Below are 18,153 nucleotides of genomic sequence, written 5' to 3'. Positions count from 1 at the left end.
ATTCAGTCCGGGAAGTACTGATGTCACACAGAGGGTTTCTCATGGACTGAATAGGCGTGCATGAAACTGTCCTAATGGATTTCACAGTGAACAACTTTCTGCAGCTTGGTTGGTACTGTGAAACATAGAAGCTGCAGAATCCAAAGGAAGCAAAATTTTTAATAAACACCTATTGCAAAAAAGTTGATTTACAAAAGATGACTAAGGGCTCTTTCACACTTGCGTTCTTGTCTTCCGGCATAGAGTTCCGTCGTCGGGGCTCTATGCCGGAAGAATCCTGATCAGGATTATCCTAATGCATTCTGAATGGAGAGTAATCCGTTCAGGATGCATCAGGATGTCTTCAGTTCCGGTACGGAACGTTTGTTGGCCGGAGAAAATACCGCAGCATGCTGCGCTTTTTGCTCCGGCCAAAAATCCGGAACACTTGCCGCAAGGCCGGATCCGGAATTAATGCCCATTGGAAGGCATTGATCCGGATCCGGCCTTAAGCTAAACGTCGTTTCGGCGCATTGCCGGAGCCGACATTTAGCTTTTTCAGAGTGGTTACCATGGCTGCCGGGACGCTAAAGTCCTGACAGCCATGGTAAGTGTAGTGGGGAGCGGGGGAGCAGTGTACTTACCGTCCGTGCGGCTCCCCGGGCGCTCCAGAGTGACGTCAGGGCGCCCCAAGCGCATGGATCACGTGATCCATGTAATCACGTCATCCATGCGCATGGGGCGCTCTGACGTCATTCTGGAGCGCCCCGGGAGCCGCACGGACTGTAAGTATACCGCTCCCCGATCCCCGCTCCTACTATGGCAACCAGGACTTTAATAGCGTCCTGGGTGCCATAGTAACACTGAAAGCATTTGGAAGACGGTTCCGTCTTCAAATGCTTTCAGTACACTTGCGTTTTTCCGGATCCGGCAGGCACTTCCGTTGCCGGAGGTGCCTGCCGGATCCCAACAACGCAAGTGTGAAAGAGGCCTAAGATGTCAATAACCTTTAAAGGGAATAGCTCACGTGCAGTTTCTTAAAGAGGATGTCTCACTTCAGTAAGTGGCATTCATTATGTAGAAGAAGTTAATACAAAGGGCACTTACTAATGTATTGTGATTGTCCATATTGCCTCCTTTGCTGGCTGGGGATATCATTTTTCCATCACATTATACACTGCTCGTTTCCATGGTTACAGACCACCCTGCAATCCAGCAGTGGTGGTCGTGCTTGCACAATATAAGGAAAAAGCACCAGCCGATGTGCGCTCCCCATGGTTCCGCCACCAGAGAGGCTGATGCTTTTTTCCTAATAGTGTGCAACCTCGACCACCACTGCTGGATTCCAGGGTGGTCGTAACGATGGAGATCGAGCAGTGGTATGATTCTGATGGAAAAATGAATCCAGCCAGCAAAGGAAGCAATATGGACAATCGCAATACATTAGTAAGTGCCTTGTATTAACTATCTCTACATGATAAATGCCACTTGCTGAAGAGAGACAACCCCTTTAACATACAAGCTATAAGGTGTGTTACAGCTTCTGCATAATGTGATGAAAAATTCACACAATTTTCGGATATATTTCAGGGGCATACTTTTTAAGATCTCTGTTTGCTGTCATTAAATTGGAAGCATTAAGGCCTCTTTCACACGGGCGTTGCGGGAAAAAGTGCGGGGTGCGTTGCGGAAACATGCGCGATTTTTTTCGCGCGAGTGCAAAACATTGTAATGCGTTTTGCACGCGCGTGAGAAAAATCGTCATGTTTGGTACCCAAACCCGAACTTCTTCACAGAAGTTCGGGCTTGGGATCGGTGTTCTGATTGTATTATTTTCCCTTATAACATGGTTATATGGGAAAATAATAGCATTCTGAATACAGAATGCATAGTACAATAGCGCTGGAGGGGTTAAAATAAAAAATAATTTAACTCACCTTAATCCACTTGATCGCGCAGCCGGCATCTCTTCTGTCTTCTTCTTTGCTGTGTGCAGGAAAAGGACCTGTGGTGACGTCACTCCAGTCATCACATGGTCCGTCACATGATCTTTTACCATGGTGATGGATCATGTGATGACCGGAGTGACGTCACCACAGGTCCTTTTCCTGCACACAGCAAAGAAGAAGACAGAAGAGATGTCGGCTGCGCGAGCAAGGATTAAGGTGAGTTAAATTTAAAAAAAAAAAAAAATTTTAACCCCTCCAGCCCTATTGTACTATGCATTCTGTATTCAGAATGCTATTATTTTCCCTTATAACCATGTTATAAGGGAAAATAATAATGATCGGGTCCCCATCCCGATCGTCTCCTAGCAACCGTGCGTGAAAATCGCACCGCATCCGCACTTGCTTGCGAATGCTTGCGATTTTCACGCAACCCCATTCATTTCTATGGGCCTGCGTTACGTGAAAAACACACAAAGAGGAGCATGCTGCGATTTTCACGCAACGCACAAGTGATGCGTGAAAAATCATCGCTCGTGTGCACAGCCCCATAGAAATGAATGGGTCGGTATTCAGTGCGGGTGCAATGCGTTCAACTCGCGCATCGCATCCGCGCGGAATACTCGCCCGCGTGAAAGGGGCCTAAGTGTTTAGTTTCACAGGATAAAAAAATGGCTCTCTCCCAGCCTATTGCCAGGGGAGGGTTTGGCCTCCCAGACATCAGAAGTTATTATTTGGCCAATCTGATGAGACTCCATTCAGAAATTCTCAACCCTCATTCTCCTAAACTAGGCTGCCAGATAGCTAATATTTCGTGGGAGCCTGGGGAACTGATTAAACTCTGGGAGTCCTCGCCCTCTATGGTAGGGGGTGACAACCTAGCTAGCCCCTCATTTGTTGGGATCTGTAGGGAATGGAAGAAATTTGCGTCTCTACTGTCGCTTCCAAGGGGACTTACCCCTTTCACACCAATCCGCCTAATTCCATATCATCTGAACCCAGGTTATGTAGATGTTCTTAACATGGTCTGGCCTTGGTAACGTTGCTGTAGGTGATGTGTTGAAGGGCGATAAGGTCCCTGACTTAGAGTCCTTGAAAAAGTCCTTCGGGGCGTGCAATTGGTCTCACCTACATTACTTACATTTCAGGAAAATTTGCGTAGCCTACTTGAACACCGCCCCTAAGGAGGAGTACATTCCATCTTGGTATGATGTCGTTCTCCAGTCCCCTAGCCCTAGAAGTAAATTACTTTCAAACATATATAACAAGACTCTGGACCTGGGGGATTCGGGTAGACCTCATTACATTACCCAGTGGGAATCTGAACTTAATATGCAATTCTCAGATGGTGATGTGAAAAGGATCTTGAGCCACTCTCATGGTTTCTCCCGCTGCATATCCATACAAGAGAACGCGTTCAAGATAGTTACAAGGTGGTACCGCACACCGGATGTATTAAGCAGAATGTTCCCTGGGGCATCTGAGAACTGTTGGAGGTGTTTGATGGGAAAAGGTACAGCTTTGCATGTTTGGTGGTCTTGCCCGGATATCCGCCCTTTTTGGGATGATGTGGCTAGCCAAATAAGGAAAATATGTCCGGCCAGTACAGCCCTAACACCCACAGCTGTTCTTCTAAATTTTTCTGATCTCAATTGCCCCCTTAGCAAACACTCCCTATTATCACACCTTATCTCAGCTGCGAAACTTTTAATCCCATTAAAGTGGCTCTCGGTTCAGCCTCCTACGGTGCAGATGTGGAGGGAGAAGGTGCACGAGATCTGTAGATTTGAGGAGCTGACTAGTTGGGAGACATTGTCACACGATAAGTATCTGACAATCTGGGCTAAGTGGTTGGGTAAATCCTAGGAGTACTTGTTTTAAAATCTCTATTCCTCTTAGATTAACATGGTCACCCTTGTTTCCTTCTAAGTGCATACATCATTTGTCGTGGTTTTCACATGAGGTATTGTATGTATGTGTACTTCATATGCGCGCCATTGTCGAGTTTTTCTATGTAAATGCTCTGCTTTATGATCCTTGGACATGTTGTCCTTTATGTTTATAAGTGTATATTTCGATTTATTATGCTTAATAAAAAGAAATTTGAAAAAAAATAAAATAAAAATGGCTCTGAATACACAGGTTCACGGCTTAGGGACAGTTCACATCACTGTTACTTTTCTGTTCTGATCTGTGAGAAGAACAGGAAAAAAAAAAAGGATCCTGTGCATCAGTTATTTACATTTTGCATCTGTCTGAATGGTGGATTCTGTCTTATCTGTCATTCTAATCCTGCCTGTAATGATATCACCTCTGTGTATAGATAAGCAGGTAACTACAGTAAAGTGATCTGTACAGACCAAGAAGTGGCGCCAATTATTGGGCTTAGTGGCCAGTGCAAAAATGGCAGGATTTTATGGTTTTTGTTTAAATATAGATAGACATGAGAAATTAAAAATACCATCATCAAAAATTAAACCTTAAAACGTGATTTAAACAATAGGTTATTTTCTGAGGACACATTTCCTTTAAAGGGATCCCAACCTTTTTTTTAAGTGATGGCCTATATTCAGGATAGGCCATCACTGTTCTGTGTAGCTCAGTCGGTGGCGGAGCTACAGATCACCATCCACATTGTAGTTGATGGTGTTCAGCGATGCTCCCATTGACTCCTCTGAATGGCAGGGTGTCAGACCCCCGACAATCAACTAGTAATGGCCTATCCTGAGGGTAGGTCATCACTTAAAAAAGGCTGGACAATCCCTTGAAATCCAGTGCGGACAATTATAGGACATGTTTTATTTTTTTCCCGATTCATGAAACGGACATCCGGATGCAGACAGCACACGGGTATGCTGTCCGCATGTTTTGTGGCCCCATTGAAGTGAATGGGTCAACATCCAACCCACAAAAAATGCGTTTGTGTGCATGACCCCTGACAGGGTCAGGCGTAATGATATTTTCACTGCCTTCTCCTGTCAATCAAGGTGCAGAGAGAGCAGAGCCTCTAAGTGTAACGGCAACGCCCCCGTTGCTCCTAGAGGCTCATTTGCATATATAAATTTTTCTCAGCATTGTGAGCACATATGGACATGGGACCAACACAGATGTCTTCAGCTGCCAAGCGCACATGTAACAGGTCAGCCAGTTTCGCAGGTACAAAACTGCTGACAGATGCCCTTTAAAGGATTCATCCAAGAAATGATAATGATGACCTATTCTAAGTATAGGTCATCATTATGACATGGGCGGGGCTCCGAATCCCAATCAGATGTTTCAGGGCGCTGCCGCGCTCACTGGACATCTTACCAATCACAGCGCTGTACATTGTATAGAAATCGTCTTTGGTATTACAGCTCAGCCCCATTGACTTGAATGCGACCGAGCTGCAACTAGGCCACGTGATGTACGGGGATGTCACGTGGCCTAGGAAGAGGTCCCGCTGGAGCACCTGGCCTCTTCTAACAGCTGATTGGCGGAGCAGAGACTTTAATATTTCCATGTTCTGCCTGTAGATGGTGCTGCAAGCTCTGCTATAACCAGGGATGAGCGAATTACATCTTTTCAAGTTCGTGTTGTGGTATTTACTGAATTGCGTTATGGATTCCGTTACCACGGACCGTAACGCAATTCCATGACGGAATGCATAACGGAAACTGGACGGATCCGTTATGCAGGTCATAGACCTCTACTATGACGGAATTCCTCTAAAGGCATTCCGTTATGCATTCCGTCATGGAATTGCGTTAGGGTCCGTGGTAACGGAATCCATAACGTAATTCAGTAAATACCACAGCACTAACCCGCACACGAACTTCAAAGTATGAAATTCGCTCATCCCTAGCTATAACCTGGCTCAGGGGTAGCATGAATGTTCATGAAAAGCGAATTAAATAATGTTAGGGCTCATGCACATGACCGTTGGATGTTTTGCGGTCCGCAAAACACGGATACCGGCCAAGTGCATTCTGCATTTTGCGGAATGGAACAGCTGGCCCCCTAATAGAACAGTCCTATCCTTGTCCGTAATGTGGACAATAATAGGACATGTTCTTTTTTTTGCAGAACGGACATGCGGACACAAAATGCACACAGAGTCATTTCCGTTTTTTTGGGTTTTTTTCCTGGCTCCATTGAAGTAAATGGTTCCGCATACAGGCCACACACAGAAAAAAATGCGTTTGTGTGCATGAGTGCTTAGTGTGAATGGTTTCCTGTGCCTCAGTAATGTTAGAGCTGCGCCGTATAATTGAGCTGTGACAAGAGAATTGCTGGGACCAATGTATTAATGACCTATCCATATCAGTTCGGTGGGGGTCAGCTGGAAGTAAGGCCGGGTTCACATCACCGTTTATTTTTCCGTTCTTCTGATCCCTCAGTAAAACAGTAAAATAAAGAAAAAAACGGATCCTGTATTTTAAGAATCCATTATGCACAACTGAGCATAACGGATGCTTAAAATACAGGATCCGTTTTTTTTTATTCTTTATTTTCCTGTTCTTAGCGGCGTACAGAGCAGAAACACCACATCGCCGTACGCTGTAGTGGCCATTTTCCAGTACTGCAGCTTAGTGCCCATTGACTTGAATAGGAGCGCCAACTGCAGTACGTGGCATGTTGTGTTGCTCCAGCTCCGCACACAGCTGATTGATTGGAATGTTGGGTGTCGGACCCCCAATAATATCATATTGATGACCTATCCTATGGGCAGGTCACCAATATTTTAGTCCTGAAAAACCCTTTAAGAGGGGCTGTAAATCTGCGTGTGGCCTTACCCTAAATGTGCTTTTTATTACACTACATGCACACGAACGTTGTTTCGTTCCGCATCCGAGCCGTATTTTTTGCGGCTCGGATGCGGACCCATTCACTTCAATGGGGTCGCAAAAGATGCGGGCAGCACTCTGTGTGCTGTCTGCATCCGTTACTTGGTTCTGTGGCCCCGGGAAAAAAAAAATAGAACATGTCCTATTGTTGTCTGTTTTGCGGACAAGAATAGTCATTTCTATTATGGGCGGCCCGTTCCGTTACGGAAATTGAGGAATGCGCACGGGTGGCATCTGTGTTTTGCAGATCCACAATTTGCAGACCGCAAAACACGGCACAGTCGTGTGCATGATCCCTAACACTTATCGGCGAGAGCTCTGTGTGATCTTGTGTGTATATCTGTACTATAGAAGCCCCGGCGGTATAGGGCGTGCCGTATTTATTTATATGCACTGCAGTAGCGGCTGACCCCATTTATGTCACCATAAACCCAATTACCACATTCCGTGGCCCCGCAAAAAAAAAAATAGAACATGTCCTATTCTTGTCCGTTTTGCAAACAGGGATAGGAAAATTCTACAGAAGTAAAAAAATAAATGGTGGCATGTACTCGTCAGGGATCCGCAAACTTACGGACCGCAAAACATGGCAATGTGCATGAGCCCTTAGAGGGATTGTAGAGGAGAGAGAGGGTCAATCTGACAGATTTATTACATAACAGCATTCTGCAGCTGCTATATACTGTGAAACAAAGAAGCTGCAGAAGCCAAATGCTACCAAATTTTTTATAAAAGCCAAATACAAAAACTTTTTATTTTTAGCTCAAAAATATATCTAAATCAATAATAACAAAATGGATCTAAAGGTGTCCCTAGACTTTTAAGTACAGATTAATCTACAGTATTCTGTCCCATTACCGCTGATGTATCCCTGTATATAGAATGGGGCTAGTCCCCTTTAACATTCTGCAGTAAAGAAGAAATTAATCATAAAGCCATGACAAAATAATTTGCAGATCCTAAAGTATATTTTCGAGATTGCTTAATGATACATTTTCAAAGCACTTCCTTTTCAAGCCCCTACAGGCCTGACATTACACCACTACTATTTATATCAAATTCCATATCTGTAACTGTAACACCCCAGAGTGGTGTCACCACTTCTTCACCCTGCTACTGTCTTTACTGGTCTAACCTCATGTCATCTTACGCATTTATTCCAGGTCCTTTACACTGTGCATTTCTAATGTTATGTAACTGTTCATGTAAGATGCCTGGTTCACCAGCAGGTGGCAGCAAACATGAGAGGAGGAGAGGTGGGCGAATCCTACTTCCTGCAGGAAGCGTGGGGCAGAAGTTCTAGTCAGTCTAGTTTACCCCCGGCTAGGGGAAGGGTGTGCAGGGGCATGTTTTTCCTGGACGTGCCCACGCCAGCCAGAGCACCCTAAGCTCTGCTGGCCAATTAAAGCCTCAGGAGCCAGGAGGAAAGTTTCCTGGCATAACCTAGAGTCAGACTACAAAGTGAAGTGCAGCATACAGAAGAAGCTGAGTTATACAGCCAGCCTGTCAGTACAGCAGAGTCAGAGAGAAACAGATATATAACAGAGTGGAGTTTGCTGCCAGTTTCATGCTAAAGCCTGCTGTAACCAAGACAAAGACTGAAAACTGTTTGGAGAAACGTTTATTCAAGTAAGGCCTCATGCACACGGCCGTGCCATTTTTTGCGGTACGCAAACTGCGGATCTGCAAAAAACGGAAGCCGCCCGTGTTGCCTTCCGCAATTTGCGGAACGGAACGGGCGCCGGCAATGTAAATGCCTATTCTTGTCCGCAAAGCGCGGACAAGAATAGGAAATGTTATATTTTTTTAGCGGATGCGGACAGCACACGGAGTGCTGTCCGCATCTTTTGCGGCCCCATTGAAGTGAATGGGTCCGCATCCGAGCCGCAAAATGGCGGCTCGGATGCGGACCCAAACAACGGCCATGTGCATGAGGCCTAAAGCTGCCATTGAACTTCATCTCAAGGTCTGGACTCAAGTTATTCTTTCAAATCCATCAATTATTCCCCCTATTTATTGCTTCGGAGCCAAAGCCTGGGGTCCAGCTGTATCCAGGTAGGAGCACCGTGACACATAAAGAGACATTTAGGCCGCATCACACCACTCGGCGTTCCTAATAAACCTGGGACGCGATATAGAGGGCCCTGGGCAGTGGCGGACCATTGCATAACCGCAAATAGATACGGCATATGATATGAAAAATTGTCCGAAATCCAAGCAATCCGACCTAAACATCTTACAACCATCATTATCATTCCTGGCAAAAGTGTGCTGGCAGTATAATAAAAGTGAGCCAGATTACAAGGAATATATTAACACATGATCAGCTTTAAATGCCGCTGATCACTCAGTCTCAGTCCACTGAGAAAATCCATACACAGGAGGCAGAGAGGAGACAGATTTTTAGACTCACTGAGAGATCAGGTTACCGCTGCCACCCAAAGAAGTCTATGGAGAGGTGAAGGGGGGGGGGAGTAGGGAGCAGCTCCAGATATAAATAAACAGAAACAGCTGATTCTATCAAGTGTTCTGCTATCTCCTCTCAGTGTTAATATAACTATAATGCATGGTAGATTTGTTTCAATGTCCCCTTGCATTGTAGATGCTTTCTTGTACAGTGAACGTTGAGGCAGAGCTTGTTTCAGGCGTAGAAAAAGGTCTAAATCAGGGGTGCACAACCTTTTCTGGTTGGGGGCCACATTGTCAGCCTAAACAAATTCCAAGGGCCGAAAATAAAACTTAAAGAGGTACTACCAACTGAAATACTATATTTTTTGCATATTGAACATACAGTAGATATCATAAATGTCTAGTTACACTTCTAATACTCCCAACTAATGGGAGAATACATGAAAAATACATGTGAGCAGCCACAAGATATAGAAATACATATCTGTTACCAAATGGTTGGGGCCGCACAGAATGGTATTGAGGGCCACATGTGGCCCCTGGGACGCAGGTTGTGCACCCTTGGTCTAAATGTAGCTGTCTTACATTTAGAACTGGCGGAGGTTCCGCTGAAGTTATGAAGAGGCCTGTGCCAGAAAATGTGCCCTATAGTATCCTCCGACTCCTGAGCTAGGCTTCTCGCCCAATTAAGCCAGTACTCTCTGCTCTGCACTGATAAGGGGCAATCACCCCAAAACAGCTTTCTGCAGATGAGATGCTGGCTTAGTTATTATCCAAGTCATGTCTTAAGCCCTGTTTAAAAGGTCAAACATTGACATATAGGATAGATGCTTTACATCCTATAGCATCAGAGGCAGAGCTTGTTAAGAGCTCATTTACATCCCTTTCTTCCCAGAATTCCAGAGGAGCGTGTATGGCCTATAAGTTTCCTCACGCTAACTAAGGCGGTTTCTCCCCAAGGAGAGATAGTACCCCCAAAACTCAAAGCTATGATCAAACACATAGTACATTCTAGCACTGGAGTAAACTCTTTATTTCAAATCCAAAAGAGATGCTTACACGTTTCAGACAGAATATATTGTCCATATACCAACCCTCTTTTTGGCTTATGTTGTATGTCTGGTGGTTTATGGACATGTCAGAGGTATACATAGGGAAATAATCCTGATATATAACTCCGACATTGATAAATACAAGATGTAGATGTAACACAGCTTATTACTTTTGTATCATGTAATCCATACTGCAGGATAGAGGAGCAGGATCTTCTCAGTGTGCAGTGCAATGGGAGACATTATAGCAGCTGATCTCTTGCCGCGATCCAATCACAGCCAAGGAGAAAACATGAAAGGTTCTCTTTAAGGAGTATCCGTCATGCCCTCCAACAGCCACAGCCGCCTTTACTCGGCTGTTGGAACTATTGAATAAAGCAAAGGACAGCCGCGTGTGTAGGACCGGGGTGTCAGGAAAGGGAAAGCACAACAACCTCACTCACATGTAGTTGAATGTATACTTGCTGCTGCACGCCCTCTCGCCAGTACCGGAGGTGATCATGCTGAGAGATAAAGAAGAGGAAAATGGAGATGCTGGCGGCGCTGCACGAAGGATCTTTATCTTGAAAGAAACTTGACTTTATTGATGAGAATCCAAGATAAGGATCCTTCGTCTTCCTCCTTGCAGCGTCGCCAGCATCTGTCCTTTTCCTTTTCTTTAGCTGACTGTAGCTGAAGTTTTTTTCTCTCTCCCAGTCCCGGGTTCCCGAGCAATCGGTGATGCAGGATTTGGCTCCTAATAGGCTAATGTAGCCATGCACTGTCAAGCTGGCGTGATTTCCAATGGGGGGTGAACCAGAGCAGTGCTGATCCGACATTTTCAGAGCACTCCGGTGCACTCACCTCCACGGCCGTAGTAACATATTGAGAGCCGAAACGAATAGCGCCGATTGCTCACCTGTGGAGCAGCGAATATGGCAAGGTAAAGAAAGCTGCCATTGTTAGAGGGCGTGACAGGTACTGTTTAAAGGGGTTCTCCGGGCTACAGATATTGATAACCTAACCTCAGGATCGGCCATTTTTAGTTTCAGACACCAATCAGCTGTTTCTATAAGCCAGAATGCCCGAAACGACACTATGTACGAAGCTGAGGTAGACCGCTCCATACGCTGTGTAGTGGCCGTGCTGGGGTACTGCAGCTCCCAATTAAGTGAATGGTAGCTGAGCTGCAGTTTGCCGCCTCTGGAAACAACACAGTATATACAGATCCTTCTGCTTCAGCTATGGACCCTGTATAGTATCATAGGTCCTATCTCTGGGACCTGTTGTCCCATCTAGTGAGGTGGCGCCGGTGACTTCATTCACTTCAATGTCTCACCAGCCAGGCATGGTTGCTCAGCTGACAGATGTGCATGGAGAAAGCCTTGCCCATCTCCATTCATATTCCACCGGGATGCGGTGGGCAGTGGCTGCTTAAAGGGGTATTCCAGTTATATAAAGTTATCCCCTATCCTACCACTGGGACCCCCCGGATCCCAAGAACAGTGACCCCATACCCCGTGGAGCCCCCGGAAATGGACGGAGTGGCTGGTCGGAAAAGCGCACCACCGCTCTATCCATTTCTATGAGAGTGCCGGAGATAGCCAAGTACAGCGCTCGACTATCTACGGCGTCCCACAGAAATGATTAGAGTGGCGGCACACTTTTTCGATTAGCCACTCCTGCCATTTCATGGGGTCTGCAGGGTGTACGGGGACTCCTCGCGATCTGTGGGGACCCCAGCCATTCTCTATAACTGGAAAACCCATTTAACAAGGCAGGACGACCCATATCCTATCCTGTGGATGTGCCATAAATGTCTAAACCCCCTTGTGATGGAGGCCATTTAGAGGGTGTAAAATGGTGTCTGTAGCCCTATTGTCAGAGGGCATCTGCAGCAGAATAGAAAATGATCAATATATGGACGTTTAAGGCTTTGGATGAAGTTTTTGGACCATTGTCTGCCCGAAACAGCTGAATGATGGGGGTGCAGTTGTCGGACTCCCACTGATCTGATAGTAATGGCCTCTCCTGAGGATAGATCATCGATATCTGTAGCCCGGACAAGCCCTTTAAGTTCCCTATAAAAACAATATGCAGAATGCTCCTGAGCTCCCCCTAGTGGTTGCTGCAGCCAGACAGAATTTTATCATGAGACTTTATATGTGTAGAGGGGATTTGAAGCTCTGTATCGGAAAAACAAAGCTCGGACCCCTATAGGGAGCTAATAATCAAAGGGCTTGTTCCTGCGTCCTACCAGCAGCAGAATATTCATGTTTTATGTAACTCTAGGGGTTACTTTTTTTTTTTGTGAGACTCTCTCGTAAACGGTGTCTGTTATGACAGCTCATCCCCATTCGAATAAATGGGGCTATTTTGTAATCTCAGACAAACCCTTTAATCCCTGTCTTAAATATCCATAATCTTTCACATGGATACTTGGTTTCAGGAGCGCAGAGCCAAAGATGGGTGCAATTGAATAATGTGTTTTCCAGACTAAGTTATGTAGTTATCAAAGGCTCCTGAAACCCAAAACCGCAGCCCCTCATCACTGCTGAGCACTCCAGGGGAGGCAGATAAGGAGGGCCCGCGGCCAGCTCACTGGGTTCTCTCACTCACCTCATTTTCTCCTTAGAGAGTCTCTTTGTTTCACCTCTTTTCTCAGATATTTCGGAGAGAGAGATAACCTTTGTTCTGATCTCCTCTTTATGCCAGAACTAACTTCAACAGATTGAGAAAAGCCAACATACCACAGTATGCGTCTGCTCGGGGAAAGCTAAAGGGGATGTCCAGGATTTTACTATTTGATGGTCCAACCTCCAGATAGGGTCTGACACCCCGCTCCCTCGCCAATTAACTGTTAGCTCTGGTGTCGGAACAACACAGCTCCATCCATTGAGTAGTGGACAGAGCTGGTAACTGCATGCTCTGCTCCTATTCACTTCATCTAGTCAAAAACATCTGATTGGTGGGGTGTCGGACCGCCAATCAGATACTGATGCCCTATACTGAGGAAGCACCATCAATAGTAAAATCCTGGAATACCTCTTTAATGGACATGTGTCTTTTTCCATCTAAAGTGGGATTTTATCAAGACCCCTGCGCCATAAATGTGTTGTCCAGAAGTTGAAAATGGTTTGCACTTTTTGCCCATTTACGCCACGCTCAGCACCTCTTTATAAATTTAGCAGACTAGAGGAAGACTGGTGTATGAAACACCAGTCTTGATACATTCCCCAGTGAGCTTCTATCAAATCCAGTAGAGGTGGCAATGGCCTGTGGGAAATCTCCAGTGCCCAATGTAGTGTCTATGATGTACAGTAAATTGTCAATTTTGCTAAATACTTTCGACCAATAGATCTTTATGGAAAGCTGTCTTTCTATTAGAATTTTTGGGTACATGGACTCAGTCCTGCCCCCCAAATGAGAAATCACAGGTGGAGTTTTCTGTAGGTAAGCTATCTGCCTTTAGATAGTAGGTTGTGTTCCCCCTGCAAAGGCAGGATCAAGTCCCCATTGCCCCTTGACAGCGAGGACAGTCCTAAAAAATTAAAGGGGCCCTCTACTTTTGAAATTTTGTTGTGCATGGATCAGGGCAGAAGGAGGCGTGGTTCTGCTATAAATCCTGGCAATCTTCCTCACTAATGGTTCTCTTGTATGGACCAGACCAATAAGCCCTTTCTCATCCATGAAGTCCGGAGGAGAATGGCGTGTTGTCACTGTTAACTCAAGAATCGGTCCTATATTGGATAAGTCTATGCTGAAGCACTTGGTGGCCAAAAATGGTAGTTGAAGTTATTATTTTCTCCCCTATTGTGTAGTTTCAACTTTGGATAATGCATTTTTGTTGGAAGGGTCCTCTGATCATTTGCTGGTCAAAGGGTGTTCAGTTACCCTACAGCTCCACCGCAGGAGAAGTGAAGTATTACTTCTACAGAGGACGTTGGGTCCTCCAGAGCGAGAGTTGTTCTTTGTAGCAATGCCTTTGTGTTGCCCTTTTAATACTGTAACTTTCTTTAAAATGTCCCAGGAAAAATTATTAATTATGAAAGCGTAATACAACATGAAGGAATTTATATCACTATTTTAGCCCTCAAGCCATGAGGGTGTAACCTACCTTATATTGCCATGTCTAAGATGGGAAAATGCTGTGTATCGTTAAGATCTGAAGCTACAAGTCATGACAAGTAGATGACCAAAGTCAGAAATTAAAATTGAGCAACTGATATAAAATTCTGACGATACAATATGAGGTAAAATATTAATATTCAGTATGTTAACCAGTGTTCCTCAACCACCTTGCACCCATGCCCTCTTCATATGACATCTACAGATTCTACGCTTCCCGCACGTAGAGAAATGAAAGTTTGACCCTGGTAAATTTTAGGGGTTCTTCTCACAGTTTGATTGTCCTCAACAGCTATACAAAGATAAGACATTGCCCGTTCTGGCGGTAGGGTGGCTCAAGGTCACCAGGGTTAGAAGAGAACATTTAGCACCAGTGGCCCATGGCATCACACGTTATCACACCATAATATTATTGGGGCAAGGGTATCATAGTGTCACTGATACCTGGCACAAGGTCACTCATAGGCGGTTCTGATCTTCTTATAGTCAACCATAATACTGTTGTTATACTCAGCAGTATTCAGGGTGATGATGATGAATGGTTTTTGAAGTCTACCTGTCTTCTGAGATGACTTTTCATAACAGGCTGTGTGTAGATGAAGGATAACACTATATCTGGCTATTATATGACTCGCAGCCTGCATTTTTCATCAGTTTTCACTTCTGCAGACTCACAATTGTCATTTTTCCCCGAGCTTGGCTCCCAGAGTGGGCACTGAGCAGAGACTAGCAGCTATGATGTCTCCCATACAGTGCACAAACACACACAATAGGAGTTCCTGCTCCCTGTCTGTCTGTAGCACCCCCACAGAAGCAGCATACAGAACGTTATATAGCAGTACTGAGCAGCGTAGATGTAAATCTAGCACTGTAGCAAGACAAACAAAAGCTTACTAGAAGCTAAAGCAGCATTTCTGTGTCTGTGCTTTTGTTTCTGTCCAACGGCTCACCCTTCCTCCTCCTCCTCTCCATCGACTTTTATGGGTAGCCTGTAACCTGGTTCCTCAATGAACTCATAATTAGTGCTGAGCGGCATAGGAAATATTCGTTTTCGCGATATTTCACAAATTTTTCGCATAATATTCGCAATAAATTCACGAATTCTAGATCTCGTCATTATTTTGGCGATTGCGCAAATCGCTACTAATGATGCGCATATTTTTTGCGCAATACATGCAACTTCACATTTTATCAGATCTGAGTAGATATTACTGATTGGCGCACTAAGTATTGTTGTGACATCACAGCTCTATGTCTGTAGCATGTATGTATGTACAGCAGAGAAACAGTAATTCCTATCACACTACCTAACACCCTGCACTGGAACCTATCAGCTACACTATATCAACGGTCCTCAACTGCCCTGCCGCGGCCCAGGACCGGGCCCTGGAATATTGTTTGCCGGGCCGCGGCAATACAGAGGAGTGGAGAGGCCAGGTGCATGCGCGCCTGGCGCGCACATCACACACAGCAGGCGGCCGTACAGCGGGAAGGAAGGAGAAGGACTGTGGCCACTGTGCCACCAATGATAATTAACCAGAGGACCTTTCATGGGTCCAGACTTTATTAACTAAGTAGCAGGACATGTAGAGCGGATCTCCCTGCACTTACTATTATTCCTGGGCGCCGCTCCGTTCGCCCGCTGTGGCCCCTGTTACCTTCTGTGGCCCCTGTTACCGCGCTGTATGCTAATTACTACTATCGGAAGTCCAGGGGTGAGACATCTGCTTCTCTCCCTGGGCGTTCCTTCTCCCTGGCTGTAGCGCTCTCCAATCAGAGCGTCACAGCCAGGGAGAAAAAAAAACCTCACCTTCTCCCTGGCTGTGACGCTCTGCGCTGCGATTGGACAGCGCTACAGCCAGGGAGAAGGAACGCCCATGGAGAGAAGCTGATGTCTCCTCCCTGGTGTTCCGATGCTGTTACTTAGCATACAGCGCGGGAGACGGTAATGGAGTCCACAGTGGAGTGGTGCCCAGATATAATAGTAAGTGCAGGGAGATCCCTGGGAGCCGCTCTACATGTCCTGCTACTTAGTTAATAAAGTATGGACTCATGAAAGGTCCTCTTACAGATATAGGAGGCGGGTGCAGCACCTGAGGGGTTAACTGCCGCTGATCGCAGCTCCCTGTCAGAGGTCGGGTGCCGGCTATGTGATTCTCCTGTATCTGTATTAAAGGTTAATTATCATTGGTGGCGCAGTGCACCCCCCAGTATTAAAACCATTGGTGGCAGTGGCCACAGGGTCCCCTCTCCCCTCCTCCTCATTGGTGGCAGTGACAGCTTCTGATCGGAGCCCCAGCAGTGTAATCCTGGGGCTCCGATCGGTTACCATGGCAGCCAGGACGCTACTGAACCTCCCTGCTGCTGTGTGTAGTATGCACAGGGCAGTAGGGAGAGTGTGAGGTCCTATTCACTCTGATAGAGCTTTATTTGGGTGAATAGGACAAGGGATGAAATCCCAGGTTCTAGCCCCCTAAGGGGGGAAATAGTTATTAAATAAAAAGTAAAAAGAAAAAGTAAAAAAAAACACCAAAATATTAAGTATAAATCACCCCCATTCCCAATTTTACATATAATATACAGTGGGGGAAATAATTATTTCACCCCTCACTGATTTTGTAAGTTTGTCCAATGACAAAGAAATGAAAAGTCTCAGAACAGTATCATTTCAATGGTAGGTTTATTGTAACAGTGGCAGATAGCACATCAAAAGGAAAATCGAAAAAATAACTTTAAATAAAAGATAGCAACTGATTTGCATTTCATTGAGTGAAATAAGTATTTGAACCCTCTAACAAAAAAAGACTTAATACTTGGTGGAAAAACCCTTGTTTGCAAGCACAGAGGTCAAACGTTTCTTGTAATTGATGACCAAGTTTGCGCACATTTTAGGAGGAATGTTGGTCCACTCCTCTTTGCAGATCATCTCTAAATCCCTAAGGTTTCGAGGCTGTCTCTGTGCAACTCTGAGCTTGAGCTCCCTCCATAGGTTTTCGATTGGATTAAGGTCCGGAGACTGACTAGGCCACTCCATGACCTTAATGTGCTTCTTCTTGAGCCACTCCTTTGTTGCCTTTGCTGTATGTTTTGGGTCATTGTCGTGCTGGAACACCCATCCACGACCCATTTTCAGTTTCCTGGCAGAGGGAAGGAGGTTGTCGCTCAGGATTTCACGATACATGGCTCCGTCCATTTTCCCGTTTATGCGAATAAGTTGTCCTGTGCCCTTAGCAGAAAAACACCCCCAAAGCAAAATGTTTCCACCCCCATGCTTGACGGTGGGGACGGTGTTTTGGGGGTCATAGGCAGCATTTTTCTTCCTCCAAACACAGCGAGTTGAGTTAATGCCAAAGAGCTCTATTTTGGTCTCATCAGACCACAGCACCTTCTCCCAGTCACTCTCTGAATCATTCAGGTGTTCATTGGCAAACTTCAGACGGCCCTGCACATGTGCCTTCCTGAGCAGGGGGACCTTGCGAGCCCTGCAGGATTTTAATCCATTGCGGTGTAATGTGTTTCCAATGGTTTTCTTGGTGACTGTGGTCCCTGCTAATTTGAGGTCATTAACTAACTCCTCCCGTGTAGTTCTAGGATGCTTTTTCACCTTTCTCAGAACCATTGACACCCCACGAGGTGAGATCTTGCGTGGAGCCCCAGAGCGAGGTCGATTGATGGTCATTTTGTGCTCCTTCCATTTTCGAACAATCGCACCAACAGTTGTCACCTTCTCTCCCAGCTTCTTGCTAATGGTTTTGTAGCCCATTCCAGCCTTGTGCAGGTCTACAATTTTGTCTCTGACATCCTTGGACAGCTCTTTGGTCTTTCCCATGTTGG

The sequence above is a fragment of the Bufo bufo genome, chromosome 8, assembly GCF_905171765.1.
Source record: "Bufo bufo chromosome 8, aBufBuf1.1, whole genome shotgun sequence".
Lineage (NCBI taxonomy): Eukaryota > Metazoa > Chordata > Amphibia > Anura > Bufonidae > Bufo > Bufo bufo.
This window is presented reverse-complemented; position numbering follows the sequence as displayed.